The sequence below is a fragment of the Sminthopsis crassicaudata genome, chromosome 4, assembly GCF_048593235.1.
Source record: "Sminthopsis crassicaudata isolate SCR6 chromosome 4, ASM4859323v1, whole genome shotgun sequence".
Lineage (NCBI taxonomy): Eukaryota > Metazoa > Chordata > Mammalia > Dasyuromorphia > Dasyuridae > Sminthopsis > Sminthopsis crassicaudata.
The window spans coordinates 68,320,786-68,337,404 of record NC_133620.1 but is presented as its reverse complement, the minus strand read 5'-3'; the positions used below and the strand labels follow the sequence as shown (position 1 = coordinate 68,337,404).

At 39.9% G+C, this 16,619-nt stretch overlaps 1 protein-coding gene and 1 pseudogene across 1 annotated transcript in view; one reads left to right on the top strand and one right to left on the bottom strand.

Moving 5' to 3' along the window:
* LOC141565443 (protein FAM163A-like) overlaps nucleotides 1-11,822 on the bottom strand; it is a 122,119-nt gene extending 110,297 nt beyond the window's left edge. The window contains exon 1 of the mRNA XM_074308497.1: nucleotides 11,568-11,822. The gene's annotated coding sequence lies outside the window, so the exon portion shown is untranslated. The remainder of the gene's footprint in view (nucleotides 1-11,567) is intronic.
* Nucleotides 11,823-15,455: 3,633 nt separating this feature from the next.
* LOC141540550 (polyadenylate-binding protein 2 pseudogene) lies at nucleotides 15,456-16,002 on the top strand (annotated as a pseudogene).
* Nucleotides 16,003-16,619: the final 617 nt, after the last annotated feature.

Sequence of the window (16,619 nt, the reverse complement as noted above, 5' to 3'; positions counted from 1 at the left end):
AAGAATCAATATTCATTCCAGTGACTTAGCACCTTGTAAGAATCCTAACATACTACAAATACTATATTCAAATAGGATTTTAGAATTTCAAAGCACTTTCACATTCATTATGTTAGTGATACCACTAGTTATTAGTGTTCTCCCCTCAGATTATTTCTTATTTAGCCATCTGTTTGGAGGCTCCCAGCACCTTGTAAGTAGGGACTGACTTTTTCTTCTTCCCATTTTTGTCTTTGTCTCCCTAGACCTTAACACAATGCCTTGCACATGATAAGTTTTTAATAATTATGTTTATTGAATTGTCCAAATTTGAAACCCAGATTTCTTTCCGAGTCCCATAGCTGAGAGACCCTGAACAAATAATTCTACTTCTCTGTATGTCAGTTTCTATACCTATACATTGGAGATAACCATCATTCTACTTATGTGTCTCAGGGGGAAGTGAGTAATAAAGAAGAGAATGACTCTAAAGTATAAGCATTTTACATACTGTTATTATTCTTTTATCCACATTTTCTACTTTAGTAAGGCAGGTCTCTTCACATGGACCATGTTTATTTTCCTTCCTAGAACATCCTTCCTTTCCCTCTAACAACACTTTTCTATAGTGCTGACTTGGTGCAAGAGCTTTATAATTATTAATTCATTTGATTCTCACAATGACTCTGGGATGTAGGTATGATGAATATGTCCATTTTACAGTTAAGCAAATGAAGGCAAAAATTAGGTTAAGTGACTTGCCTAGGATCTCTAAGCTAGTGCCTGAGGCCACATTTGAATTCAGGTCTTCTTGATTCTAGGGAAAATACTGTTAGTTACCTATCCTTCAGTACTAGCTCCTCCTCCTACCTCTATGAAGCTTTCCTCCAGCTCTCACTTGTTGAATTGCTATGGTACATTCTTTCTGCCATTTCACTTGATAACATACTGTCACTTAGACTCTCCCAATTGGTTCCTGTGTCTTGTTACATGACATACCACATAAGCTCCTTGAGAAGAAGGACTGTGTCTTATTCTTCTGCTAAACCCTCAGTATCTAGTGCACAAGGAGATACTTAGTCAATGGGGACTGAAGGTGTATTTTATCTGTGAAGAGACAGGGAGATGCTCAGTTGGGGTGACATGTGGCATCTAGGGCCTCCCCCTGCTGGTAATCAGCCCAATACATTTTCAAGATCTGAACAGAGGTAATGATCATTCCGAATTATAGGTGGAGAAATGGAAGGCCTAAAGACAGAAGAGACATTCCAGAGAGCAGGGCTACTTAAACTTTTTCCACTCATGATCCATTTTCGTCCAAGAAATTTTTATATGAACCTGGATATATGGGCATATAAATCACACATTTACTGATAATAACTCATAATTTCATGACCCCCACATTCAGTTATGAGACTCAATATGGAGTTGAGAACCACAGTTTAAGAAACTTTGCCACAGGCTACTTAGAAAAAGAGCTGGACAAATTTGTCTCATTCAGGCCTATATTCTTACTCTTCCTTCTGAAAACAGTCATGAGAGGTATCACCACCACCACCACCATCATTAATTAAGCATTTATCAAGGACCTACTATGTACCAGGTACTGTGTTAAGCATGGAGAATTCGAAGGCAAAAATGAAATACTTCCTCCTCCCCTCAGGGAGTTTACATTCTATGGAGAGAGATGTGTGTGTATGTGTGCTGAAAATGTATTCAGTCATGATGTCAAACACCTTTAATAAGGATAAACATGGCATCAAAGTCAGTTACCACATTGATGGTAAATATATATACACATATACATAGACAACACTAAGGTAAAATTTTAAGACTATATCAGCTGGGGGTGAAGGGATTAGGAAAGGCCACATGTAAAAGAAGCTAGAGATTATATAAAAAGAAGATGAGATATATAAGTGTGGTAGGAATTAGGGATTCCAAGAGACTGAGGTGAGGAGGGAAACATTTCCTCTAGAATGATGGAATGTTATCTGAAGAACAAAAGTAGTTCGACTGTCCTGAACATTTTGTAAAGGAAGATGTTCCAAGGAACTCTAGGAGTGACTATGGACATATAAAAATCATTGACAGTATTTGTGAGTCCTGCCTGTTTCGGGGGGTTAGATTCAAATGACGCCCCTTTCCCATTTCTTCATGAAAAAGGTCAGAGGAGGTTCTGACTGAGATCTCTGGAATTAATTGAACTGCTTCTTTCTTTCTGCCTTGGATCAGTGCCCTGTTTGCTGATTAAATCCCCTAATGGAATCTTCCCTGGCTAAGAGCCCCACATACAAATCCCTTCCGCAGTATGTAGTGGAAAGGCTTCCGATTGTTTAGAGAAAAAAAGTGATTGGCCCCTGAAATTCAGTTCAATTCAGCAGACAGTTATTTAGTACCAACCTGCTGCAGAACACCATGCAAGGTGATGGGAGAATTTGCAAAATTTACATAAAATATAGCTCTAATCCTTATGGAACTTATGGTCTTAAAATTCAGAAATAAATATAAACTCTTCAGCTTGTCCCTTAAGGATCTCCACAATATGTCCCAATTACCTTTGAACAAGTGAATGAAGAAGCATTTATTAAGCATTTACTATATACAGCAGTAGGGATATAAATAGAAAAGCAAGGCAGTCCCTGTTCTAAAGAAGCTCTCATTTTAATAAGGGGACACAACACATGTAGAATAGTTCAGTCATCCGGAGATAGAAAGATTCATTGATCCTTTGGGATCTTTCAATTGTATTTTATGAAATTTCCCTTTATGCACTATGCACTCCAGCCAAATTAGATTACTAGCTGGAACCTAGAACTCAGCATCTTTTCTTTTTCCTTCCCTTTACACAGTTATGTTCTTAACTTTAACATTCTTATCTCCAAGCATTAATTCAAATACCATCTCTTCCATGAAGTTTTCTCTGATGCTCTTTCCCTTTCAAATGACACTGAATTACATTTTTCTATGTATATGTTATTTCACCAGCAGAACATAAGATTCTCAAAGGTAAAATCTATTTTAGTTTTGGCTTCATATATGCAGGATTTATCATAGTGTCTTGCACACAGACCCTTAATTAGTATTTGTTGAATCTGATTTGAAACAGGACAGAGAGGGAACTCACCTTTGCCCTCCTGTCATCTCCTTTCTGTTTCTTGTTACTCTCTATCACACCATCATCCTCCCAGGTGCCCAGGCTTAAAAGCTAGATGTCATCCTCAAATCCTTAATCTTTCACCCCATATCACTCATTTGTTGCCTGTTTTACCTTCATAATATCTTTTGTATATGCTCCCTTCTCTCTTCTGATAGGGGCCACTCTGGTACAACTCACATAGTGACTATTGCAATAGCTTTCTGCTTATTTTTTTCTGCTTTGGATTTCTCTCCGCTTCAGTCTAACCTCCACTTACTATCAAACTAATGGTATTCCTAAAACAGAGATCCAACCATGTTATCCTTCTCTTCAATAAATTTCATTTTGATTCCCTTTTACCTCCAGGATTAAATCTAAAATTCTCTGCTTGGCATTCAAAACCTTTCACAATTGGCCCTTTCCTAACTTTTCAATATTCTTACACCTCACACCTCTCATTGGTCTTGAATGTGACACACTGTCTCCCCACTACATGTATTTTCATTGGCTATCCCATATTCCTGGAATTCTCTTCAACTTCATATCTGTCTCCTGGCTTTTTTGGCTTACCTTCAAGTCTCAACTAAAATCCTATAACTAAAATCCTACCTTCTACAAGAATCTTTTCTCAATTCTTCTTAATACCATTGCATTCTCTCTGAGATTATCCCCAATTTATCTGGTAATACACAATATACATATATATATATGCACACACATGTATATATAGACACATACATACATATATGTTATATATCTCTATATAAAATACGTACATAATTGTTTGCACATTTATTTTATCATTAGAGTGTGATCTCTCTGGGAATAGTGATTTCTTCAGCACTTAGCAGTGTCTGGCACATAGTAGATGCTCAAATGCTTCTTAGTTTGACTGTAAGCATCAATTAAGGAAGGAATTATTAGGTCGGCAGAATAAAGGACCTAGGGGAATAGGAAGGCTGGGCTTAAATACTTAAAAAGGCTTTTGTGGCTAAGAGACTCGTTCCATTTGGCCACAATCTGTAGCCCTAGAAGCAATGGGAGGAATTTTCAAAGAGGCAATTTTGTTTTAATGTAAAGAAAAACTCTTTAACCAAATGACCCTAGAGAGTAATGAGCTGCTGCAGAAGGTCTTAAGTTCCCTTCAAGTGGGTTTTTTTTTTTTTTTTGAAGCCTGAATGACCACTTTTGGAGGCCTTTGTGGAAGTAATTCTTGGTCAGTTTTGAGCTGAACCAGGTGGCCTCTGGGGTCCCTACCAGCTTTGTGGCAACAGATGGTGTTATAGATAGAAGGCTAGGTTTGGGATCAGGAAGAAAAGTTCAAATCTCTTCTCACTAGTTTTATGACTCTAGCTTGTTTCATGTCTCCGTCTCAGTTTCCTTATCCATAAAATGGGGGTAATAATAGCACCTACCTCTTTGGGTTATTGTGAGGATCAAATAATAGTTGTAAGGTGCTTAATAAAATACTTTTTTTTTAATTTCTGAGATTCTGTCATTCTTTATGGCTGGATCTGGCCACCCTACTGTCCTGCTTAAAAAAAAAATCTTTCAGGACTCTTGATCATATTCAGACTCTTCCGCTGGTAATTGAGGCAGGCAAAGGGACATAAGTCTTTCAGCTTTATTTCCTTTTCCTCTTTCAAGCCACTATAGAACAAACAATGGTATTTCTTTTGTTCCTCAAATATACTTTTTGGTTTTCTTACTGCCAAGCCCTGGATCAGTCTATTCCCTAGGGTTGTAATGTGCTGTCCTTATGTTTGTTGAATTGCTTTAAAACTTAAATAATGCCTCCTCAAAGATTTTTTCCCCTGACTCCTCCTGGGAAGGAGGGTTTTACTTATATCTTAAATATCATCCTATTTTTCTATTTCTCATAATCCATCATCATTATTATTATAGTTGCATTTTATATTGATATTTTGTCTCTGTTCTACACCATAGGCTCATAACAATAAAAACTGAACTTTTGTTTCTCTCCCAGAACCTAGTACAGTTTTCTGCACATAAAAAGTACTTTTTGAAGATTTGTTGAATGGGGGAAAGATTGCCTTGAGCTCTTTTCAGTATGTCTAAGAGTTTACAATAGAGGAGAGTTTTCCAATACATTCAGAGAAGGCAAAAATGGGAGACTGCCTAGTCCTCTTCTTCTACCCCTATTCCTATACCCATCCTTAATCATAGTCAGGCAGGCTGGGAAAAATGGAGGTGGAAAGGATAAATAAAACATATCTTTATGTCTGCCTCTAATATCTGAGGTGAATTTGATATCTGTTTTGAAAATGTGAGTCTGACTAAAAGACATTCCCCAAAAGAGAATTGCAAATTATTAACCATATGACAGAATGTTTAAAATAACCAGTAACAAGAGAAAGTCACATCAAAACAATCCTAAAGTTGCCACTCGGCTAAGTGGCAAAGAGGGAAAAGGTTGGGAATAGTCAGTGCTGGAGGTATTGTGGCTTGAAGAGAAGCATATTTAGTGCATTGTTGATGGACCTTCTAGTTTGTATAACTATTTTGGAAGACAATAGGAATTTTGCAAATAAAGTGACTAAGACATAATACCTTTTGACTCAGAGATTTCACTACTGGCCATATATACCCAGAAAGTTTCTAATTAAAACAAACAAAAAGAATGTCTATAATATATACTCCAAAATATTTATAGCAAAACTTGGAGAGTGGGGTGTAGCAAAGGGCCACAAACAAAAAGCACATATATCTGGAAATAGCTAAACAAATTATGGAGCACAAATGTAGTAGAATATTATTATGCCATAAGAAATGGTAAATATGATTGATGAATATGGGAAAGCATGAAATGACTTAGATGAACTGAAGTAAAACAAAATAAGCAAAATCAAGAAAGCAATAGATATAATAGCAGCAACAATGTAAATAGAAACAATCACAAAACAATTGAAAGTGAATGCCGCAAAATTACAACAACAAAACAAACCAAAACAGTTTTCCCCATGTATAAATATGTAAATGAGAGAAGAGGTGAATAATTCAAGTTGGGATAAATAGCTGAACAATATTTTTCCAAGTGTGATTGGCAGCCTAGTATGGTAGATAAAAGTTCTAGATTCAGAATTAGAATGACATCAGTTCAAAATCTTGCTTCTGACCATTACGAAGTGTGTAATGGACAAGTCACTTAAATTCTGTAAGCTTCAAAAACTCTCTAGAGTTTGTCTACTAAGTCAATAATTGAATTGTGGTTTGCTTTGGTAAATGAGAGTGCCTATATTGATGAAATCACAGTTCCTTTGAGTATTGTTCTAATAGAGGCTGACTTTGAGTATAAATCAATTTTTACCTTTAGAAGAGAATTTATCTTATTGCATGAATTAGCTCAGAAGTAAACAGGATAATTTTAAAACTTCTAGGACCCTAACTACCCATTGGATCCAGAAAATATTTATTGATTGTTTTCTATGTGAACGAGTTCCAAGACAGACTGAAATAACTGCTTGACACATTTAAAATAGAGCTTCTTTGGGGGGGGGGTGTATATATGTGTGTTTTTGTGTATATACATATATAAATACATACACAGAAATATATATGTATATATGCATATGTATTGATGCTTATTTATATACATATTAGCATGTTTGTTTATATACTATTATATACATAGCATACAGAATATAGATTTATAAGTTAAAATGGATATGGAGCCAGGAGACCTGCATCTCAGTCCTAGCATTGTCATTAATTTGCTATATGATCTTGAATAAATTACCTAGACTTTCTAATTCTCAGATATCCCATCTATAAAATAGGGATAAGAATACTTGCACCACCTACCTCACAAGGATTGTTATGAGGAAAATGCATTATAAACTGTAAAGTGCCATTTAAATGGGAATTGTTATTATTATGAGTAGTAGCAATCTCCTGGTGATTTGGCAAATATCAGGAAGTAATACCTACTATGTGCTATTATCAAAATATGACATATTGTTATATATACATATACATATAAAACAGATGTATATAACTAATTTATAACATATAACTAAGAAGTCATCACTAATATTATTCTGAATATTAACCTACAAGTACGTCACTAAACTGACAATGATTTTCAAAGACCATTCTTTATGAGGTATGTGTGGATACCTATAACATTGCTGCTGCTTTTCATGTTTCAATGGTGTAAGATAAAATGCATTTCTTCCTTCTTACTATTCTAACAATGGAATATCAAAGGTGTCATCATCAGGGCAGAATGCCCTTTACAAAATTACCTGGAAAACTTCTTTAGACAGACAAGGGAGTGATAATTTCTAAGTCAGGTTGAAATTTAAGAGCTATGACTTAAAAACACATGAATTCAATGTCAGTAGCAACATTGCTAATGGTGTGGAAGCTTTTAGCCACCAGTACTCTGGTATTTGTCTAGAATCAGATTCTACTTCATGCCCATCATTATGATGAAATAACACCCAGATGATGCAGCTGCCCTGTCTGTTCCAGAATTTATAGGTTAGGAGGAAAATTCAAATCTCTTTCCTTTGATCTGAGGGAAAGTCAAAGGTGACTCTTCGAAGATGAGCTATGTGGAAGAGGAAAGTTTGCAGTGAAACAACAACCTTCAGAGCTGATTTTTATAAAGTAGTAAACCTCTCCAAGGTTTAAAAACAGTTTCAGCCTATATGAAACCACAAATGCCTCATAAGAGACCTGTTCATCATATTACTCTCAATAATTGTCATGCCCAAAGAAAATAACATACACACAAACACACACCATCTGCCATAAGGTATACACATAAGGCCACAAGAGAGTATGAAATTCAGATCTTGGAGAATCTGGTTTTTCTATTTGATTATAGTTTGCGCAGGCCTGACAAAGGAGGCAGGGGGAGAAAATCCTTAGAGTTCTTTAAAACCATAAAGTGAGCAGGCACAAACTGCTATGGATAAAGTTAATTTAGTGGGAGATTGTGTGAAACTGTTTTGATGGAAACCATTAACTGTTGTGTAGACAATGGAGAGCCAGAACTGATCTGAGAAGGCAGAGAACAAAGGTCTTTCCTGAACTGACATGTGGTGATCTGAAGGTGTTTGAGGGACCAGGATTGTTCTGCCTGGAAGCAATTCTTTCATCTCTTCTGTTCCTTTTATACACAAGGGAATGAAAATAGTGCCTAGTACCCTATTACACACCCTTCAAATATCTGTTGACTGACTATTGTGCTTTTAAGTTGGGAAAGCAGCAAAGAGGAATTATGGGAGAGAAATAGCAACTAACTGAGAATCTGGGCTGTTGAGAAAGGAATCCTCAAAGGTATATTTAGGTACCCAATGATCTTGTCAGAGGTAATATGTTGTGTTGGAAAGATCTGAAGTCAGGAGACCTTGATTCAAGTCCTGAGTCCTGATTATGTGATCTTTGAACCACTAATTTAGTATGGGATTTAGAATGGGAAGGGATAGAATCAGAAACAGATCCAATTTCCCAGCTCCAAATCTTTGCCTAAGTGACCCCCCCCACACATCTGGAAAACATCCCTTCAATTTTTGTCTTATAAAATCCCCAGCTTTTTTCAAAGTATACCATAGATATCATCTCCCACATGTGATCTTTCCCCAAAGTCCCTTTATATTGACTTTTTATTTTGTAGAGAGGCAACCTGACATAGTGAACAGAGTGCTTCTCACATTAATAAAAACAGACATGTTTGACTTAATGGCATTTCTTCTTTTATTTTCACAAGACCATGCATACCTCCCCACATTCATCTTATACAATTTAAATACTCTGCTTCTCAAATCTGTCTCTACCTCAAGTTTCCAAAATCAATTTCACTTTAGTCCTAAAAGAATCATTTTATCGGTCTATTTAAGTGAGACCACTTTGGCTCATACTAAATTGTGGAGGGTTAGGTGTATCTAACTGAGCATGAGTGTCTAACGGATTCTTCTTTCCTTTTAAAGTCAGAGTAAGTCAAAATGTTGACCTTCTGTCCCTTAGTGAGGGAAACTACAGCTCATCGACCTTTATACATCATAGGAAGATACTTATCTAAACACAGCACTAATCATGATGGCACATCCGTTGCCTGGAGATGTTCACGCTCAGACTAATTCGTACTTTCTGGACAAAGCAACTCTCATTTCTAATTATGTATGGACAAACCAGAAGCTAAGCAGAGAGTTCTGGGCAAAACACACAAGGGATTTTATTTGATCCACATCAACAGACTATTTTGCTTCTTCCTTGGGTGGAACTGGGGAGATATTCCAAGATTGAAACAGACCCAGGTTATTAGTGCTTACTGCAATATTGATGATGTCACCATATCAATTTCTTTCTTTCAATGGACTCTTCTGGCCATAGATCTCCAACTATTTAAAATGCACATAGATAATCTTTTGAGGCATGAGCCAGTATTTACTTGTTTGATGTCATAGATGAGGCAGGACTACACTTTACTCTGGATGCCTAAGATTTATGCCTTCGCCATCATTAGGCAAATCTCCTAGACCTAGAGTTCTCCATAAGTGCTGGACTCTTCAAGCAGAATTCTTTAAATTTAAAATTTATTTAAAACTATTATTGAAGAATACTATTTTTCTCATTCTATTCCTTTCTCAAGTCCCCACGTCTTCACAACCACTCTAAAGTTTATGCAAAGTCTGACCCCGCCTTCCTTCACCTCTTCCCAGGGACATAATCATTCCCCAAGAAAGTCCTAGGACTCCAAGAATATAAATATGTGTCATTTCCAAGCACTTCATCAATACAGAACACATCCTTCCTTTTCCCCAAAGGACTCTAAATCCAACCTAACTTCAATCAAAGCAAACATAATCCTAAAGCAATCTCAGTCCCTATCTGATTCCTTCTGTCCATCACTTCTCTTCCCTACTGCCCCCAACTCTTTTGAAGTGTAAAAGATATTAACAGTGTCTGGGTAAACCAAGGCTCCGAAATTTGCCTGAGTAAAAACAGCATTTGGACAACTCTGATCAGAAACAGCAGAGACAATTTAAACCACCATTGCAACAAAAACCTCTCAAATATACCAAGCAAAAAGGAGTGGGGTTGGGCAAGGGTTATGGGCTGGGCAGAAGAGAGGAGAGGAAAGAACCTAAGAATGAGTAGCAGTTGACTATGGGCTTCAAAATAAGAACAGGTGGGAATATTTAATTGTCACCGACCTCTCCTCCCAATATCTCACACAACGCGTCAGATTTGACACGAAATGCAAAATTCAAGGACATCAGGATTTCATGTGGGGTGGGGGGCAGGGAACCTCCACAGTCATACGTTGAATTATAGAAGTGCTGGAGGGGGAGGGGGACAAGGGACTAATCACCGAACAACATCATTTCCCTAGGCTGGCTCTTCTTCCCTTCTCTCTCTTCCTCCGACCCCTACCCCTCAGCAAACGAAAACATTTCATAGTTAGCATAGGAAAGCATGTCTTTTTCCGTCTTCGCAGACCCCTCCATCCCTGGCCCGACGTGCCGAGGGACAAGAGGACAAAGGGACATAAGGAAGGGGAATGAGTTACTTACCAGGGAAGCTCTAGTCTTCTGAGAGCAGCTGTCCCCACTTCCTCCCTTTCCCTCCTCTTTCCCCTTCCCCAGCCCAGCCAAACTCGGTCCAGGCAGCGGCTCTTGAGAGGCGGCGGGCGAATTGGATAACTAGAAGGGAGGGGAAAGAGGGAGGGCGGACGCGGGGTTTCTGGCTGTGGCCAGTACCTCCTTCCAGCTCCCGCCCCGCTAAGTCTTGCAACCCAGCGGCCATATGCCCCCCACCCCCACTCCCACCCCAAGGAAGCTTTTACACCCGGGAGCTCACAAGGGCACTGGCTGGCAGGGGTGGGGTGGGGGGGTAGCAGATGCGAGGCACAGTAGGGTCCTGCAGCCTTTAGCTGGGGGAGAGGAGCGATTCTCTAGGCAAAAGGGGATGAAAACACTTTGTAACGGAGTTGGTCTCACGCGCCCCACCTTCCCCCGTGCTCTGCGCCCAGGGCGCAGACTGACAGGCAGGCCGGCGGGCCAACAGGCACAGTCTGGGTCAACACGCCCAGGAAGACGCCCTGGATAACAGAGCTCCGCGGAGACAGGATCGGGACAGGGGGACACGAGCGCTCAGAAAGGTAGCCACACCAGTCAGCAACACAAACAGACCTTGGTCCCGACGTCGGGCTAATTCTCAAAACTTCAAGGTAAACGAAGAATGGACTACAGCCGGATCCCCCCCAGGGCTGATGGGAACGTAAAAGCTCATTGAGCACGGCCAGACCGACCCAGACTGATAGATGGAGAGGAAGAGGGAGGGGGAGGCAGGATACATGGACTGGCAGATAGAAAGACAAACAGAGGGGAGGAAGGAAGAGACTAAAGACTGACAAACGTGTTTATTCCCCGCCCCCACTATCTCCGCGAACATTGAGCGTACACTCTCACCCACACACCTGGTTATTCCGTAAAACTCCAGCGCTCCGCCGTCGGTGTTGCCGCATCTCCTCCCGTGGACCGAAGCACGGAGAGTCGGGTCGGCCAGAAGCAGAGCCGCAAAGCTCGAAGGCCGGGAGTGGGGGCTGGGGGCAGGGCACAGGCAGCTGGAGACTGAGGGGCTTCTTTTTCTTCCCCGGCACACACCCACTTTCCCTGCCTCGGCCCGATAGCGAGAGGAGGAGAAGCAACGTCGCGGCCTGGGGGCGGGGAAAGGAGAGCCAAGTCCAGCCCGTGTCCTCCGGGGGACATGGGAGCCCTGCAGCCAACTGCCAGGGCCGAATCCGAGGAAAGACAAGACACCTTCGGGGCACTAATGGAAATCAAAGGATGAACGCGGACACACACACACACACACACACACACACACACACACACAATAAACTTGGCAAAGCGGTGGGGAAGGAGAGAAGAAGTATCACCCAGAGCTAAACCCAGGTGGAGCTGTCCGTGGTATAAACCTCCCTCAAATGCCCAATCTCATCAAACTACACAAGCCAGCCTCCAGATCATTTAACCGCGCTCATTCTGCCCCTCTATTTCCCTTTTCTCTTTATTCTGTCTCCCTGCCCTTAGACGCCAGTTTCCTCTCCCTGGAAGAAAACTCTCTGTGGACCGTAAGAAACGGGAAACAGGGGAGGGCATTCAGGCAATCTTCTGAAGATCCCTTACCCTAGTAAGATTGAGACGCTTTTTCTGGAAGTTTTCGAAGACCAATTTCGTGGGAATTCAGCGAGATTCAAAGTGTTCTTCTTTTCCCTTCCCTTTCTCAAAAAAGTGAAGTTTTCCTCTAATCCCAAGTACTCCAATTACTTGACTTTGCATGCTAAGGAGACAATCCAGTAATGTCTCCAGGTGACTTGGACTGAGGACAGGTAATTGTGCCTCGTGATTGGTGCTAGCAGGGGCCCTGGATGAATTCCTAGGAAAGACTTGGAGAAGGGCAAATGGAAGGAAGGAGAAGAAAGCATAAGGATTGGTATCATCCGTAGAAGACAACTTTAGCTCTACTATTGTCCTTTTGTAGGGTAGATTTGAATTCCTAGTGAGAAGCCTTCACAATCAATTTGCTTCAGTTTTGTTTTTCCTTGTAAAATGGGGATAATAAATTGTTGATCAATTGAAATAATTGAGATCAATGAGATAATGTTTGTTTAAAAAAATGTATTTACAATACTTGGCATATGTTAAGTGCTACATAAATGGTTATTCCCTCTCCCCCACCTTACTTATAGTTAAATGGTCAAAGGATGTGAACATATAGCTCTTAAAAGAATTGTAAACTATTAATATCTTTATGTGAGAATGATAAAAGAATATAATGAATCACTAATAACAGAAATGTGGTTTCATCTCAGACCTACGAAATTGGTAAAGCTGATGAAGTATGGAAATAGATAATGTTGGAGGAGTTGTGGAAAGATAGACACATTGATGCATTTTTGCTGGAGCTATGAATTAATACAAACATTCTGGAAAACAATTTGGAATGTACAAATAAAGTGGTTACCATAACCAAGGAAGTCATTGACAAAAAGGAAGACTCCATTTCTGCTAACATATTTATAGCATTATGTGTGAGTTTGTATATGTGTGTTAGCAAAGAACCAAAAACAAAGTAGATACCTATTTATTAGAAAATGGCTAACAAATTGTGGAATATGAATGCAAGGGAATATTACCGTGCTATAACAAATGACTAATACATAAATATGGAGAAACATGGAAAGACTTACATGAATTATTTCAAAGCATGCTCCCCCACCATATGCACAATGATTACAGTAATAATCAGTGGAAAGAACAACCACCATAAAGTAAACAAACAAAAAGAATGTTGCTAAATGACAAAGAGCAAACTTGGTCTCAAAGAAGAACTATCAGAACGCATTTCTTTCTACTTCTTTGTAAAGATAGGGAATCCAGAGATGTATAACACTGAATATAATCTCAGATTCTAAGAGTTGACCAGTTTTGCTAATTTTTTTCTTTTCTTATTTTTTCTTTTAAATTCCTTGTTATATGAAATGACTCTCAAAGAGGGGAAATGGAGGGAATACAGTGTGAAATCTAGGTAATGAAAAAACAAACAATATCAATAAAACTTATGTTAAAAAAGAACTCCACTTGTGGAACATGACTGAAGGAAATGCATTTTGCAGTTATTCCTGACCCTTCTTTCCTCCCTTTTTGTTCCCTCTCACAGATTTCAGCCACCTAGAAAGCATCAAAGTACCTGAGGACACATCACCTGCAGCTTGGATATTTCATTTTTGTTACTGTTTGGCCTCTCAGGGAAATTATATATGGCCCTCTGCTCAGTTCATTGTCATGGAAGGGATGGAAGGTTCACAAGTTCAGCACATTTGGTTGACTGATAGAAATCAGGTGTTGGAAAGGAGTGGCCATTTATTTGAATTTTGGTGACAAAACTAAGGGGAAACAAAGACAAACAAAGCAATGCCCAAGTGCTTTCCCCTCTGATGTACTTTATTTTTTATTGTCAAAAGTAACAAGCATATAATTTCTTTCCCTCCCACCATCTTCAAGAAGGAAAAAAAAAAAACTCATAATAAATATGCAATCAAGGCTAGATTTGAACTCAGGTCCTCCTGATTTAAGAGCTGGTGCTTTAACCACTACCACCTAGCTGCCCCCCTTTATTTTTAAAATACTTGCAAAGATAGTTTTCAATATTGACCTTTGCAAAACCTTCTCTTCTGAATTTTTCTCCTTCCCTTCCCATTCCTCTCTCCCCCCAGACAAGTAATCCAATATAGGTTACACACATACAATTCTGTACATATTTTCACATTTATCATGCTGCACAAAAAAATCAGATCAAAAAGGGAAAAAAATGAGGAAAAAGCAAGCAAACAACAACAAAAAGGTGAAAATATTATCTTGTGAACTCTACTCAGTTCCCTAAGTTCTCTTTCTGGCTCTCTGCATCACAAGATCCTTGGAACTGGCCTTAATCATCTCATTCTTGAAAAGAGCCATGTCCATCAGAACTGATTTCTGTATAATCTTGTTGCCAAGTGCAATTGTTAGGATTTTACTAGGTCCTAAGTCGATTGTCTGATACTTAACAATTCTCTAGTTCCGAGTTCACACCTTTAAAAGGAGTTTACACCTTTAAGGGAGTTTACACCTTTAAAGGAATTAGCTCATTGGCTCCTTAAGGAGTTCCCACAAGCCCATGGTGTACCCCCAAGCCCATTCTCTGAGAGGATAAAAGGAGCCAAGACTTTGTGGGGAGGGTCAGTCTGGAAGAAATCAATCTGGAAGAAGAGAGTCTGAATATAGAGTCAAGATTTCATTCCCACACCTATCTTCATGCTGGCTGGAGGCTTTGGATTGAGAGGGAGCTAGAGACTGAAGCTGGCTGGGGACATTCTGACAAGAACTCATTGGGGAACCAAGGAAAGAGACAGTAAAGGACTTTAACTCCTAGCTGCATTTTGGAGATTACTGGAACAGGAACTAAAGCCAAGGCTGCCTCCCCAGAAGTTCCCCAAGAGATCTCCTCCCAGAGAAGGAGCACGATTTAGAGGAAACAGAAGAACACTACATTTTGGTGCCCAATGTGGGGCAAGGACTTTTGCTTATCCTGACTGGCTGATTCTGAGCCCTTCAGGAAGCTAGCTCGGACTTCACATTTTGGGGCCAGAGGAATTGCTGCTAGAGCTCGAGCCAGAACCGGAGTCCAAGGAGGAGTCACCCCAGCCCCACGTCCCCCTGGGAGCCTCTGGCCCTGGGCCTGGTACAGGAGCCCCTGGCAGTCAGGAGGAGGAGGAAGAGCTGGGCCTGGTTGAGAGTGACCTGGGGGACGGTGCTATCAAGGATCTGGAGGCCATCAAAACCCTAGTAAGGGAGATGGTGAAAGAGGCTGAGAACTTGAAGGAGTTTCAGAACAAGGTGGAGAAACAGATGAACTTGAGCTCACCCCCAGGCAATTCTTGCCCAGTGATCATGTCCATTGAGGAGAAGATGGAGGCTGATGCTCAATCCATCTATGTGGGTAATGTGGACTATGGTGCAACAGCAGAAGAGCTGGAGGCACACTTCCATGGTTGTGGTTCAGTTAATCGAGTTACTATCCTTTGTGACAAAACTGCATACATAGAATTTTCAGATAAAGATTCAGTGAGGACAGTGATGGCCTTGGATGATTCTCTTTTTAGAGGAAGACAGATCAAAGTGATACCAAAACGGACCAATCGGCCGGGGATCAGCATCACAGATCAGGGTTTTCTACATGCTTGATATTGTGCCAGGGCTACTAACTACAGTAGTTCACTCTCTTGATTCTATAGTGGCTTCAACAGCAGACCCTGGGGCCAAGTCTATAGGGGCCGGGCTAGAGCGATGTCATGGTATTCCCCTTACTAAAAAAAAAAAAAAAAAAAAAAAAAAAAAGTGTATATTGAGAGGAGAGAGAGGAAAAAAAGGAAAGAAGGAACTCTAAGAACTCAATCAAAAGATAGGTGGGGCATGATGGCAGCTGAGGTTACACCCAAGGAACCTTTAGAAGGTCAGTACTCTGATGTGATCTATCAGCCAAAAAGCAATCACATAAAAGAAAGGGATTACAACTGGGGAGAATACAGGCCTTTTAAACTAACAGGGCAGTGTCCAGAGCAAAAAGCTTCAATATAATTGCCAGATGATGAGAAGAGATTTAGAAAGTAGTAAATAGAAGGAAATTAAATGGGAGAGAGGGTTTGCTTGTATTTTTATAGACAGAGAAGGAAACAGATGAGTGCCAACAAGCACCTGGAGAGAGACAGGAAAAGGAGAAAAACCTCAAAACAAAGGAGAAGATCTAAGAAACATCTGACACTGAAAGAGCATGGCTGATAAGGAGACTGTTAAAGAACTTTAAAACCAGCAGGAATCCCTAACACAGGATGAGACTCTTGCAGGACTTTAAAACTTGGCAGAAATTATTGGATTCCTGGCACATGAACTAATGGACAATGGATTCCTTTTGGACTATTTCTAGGACT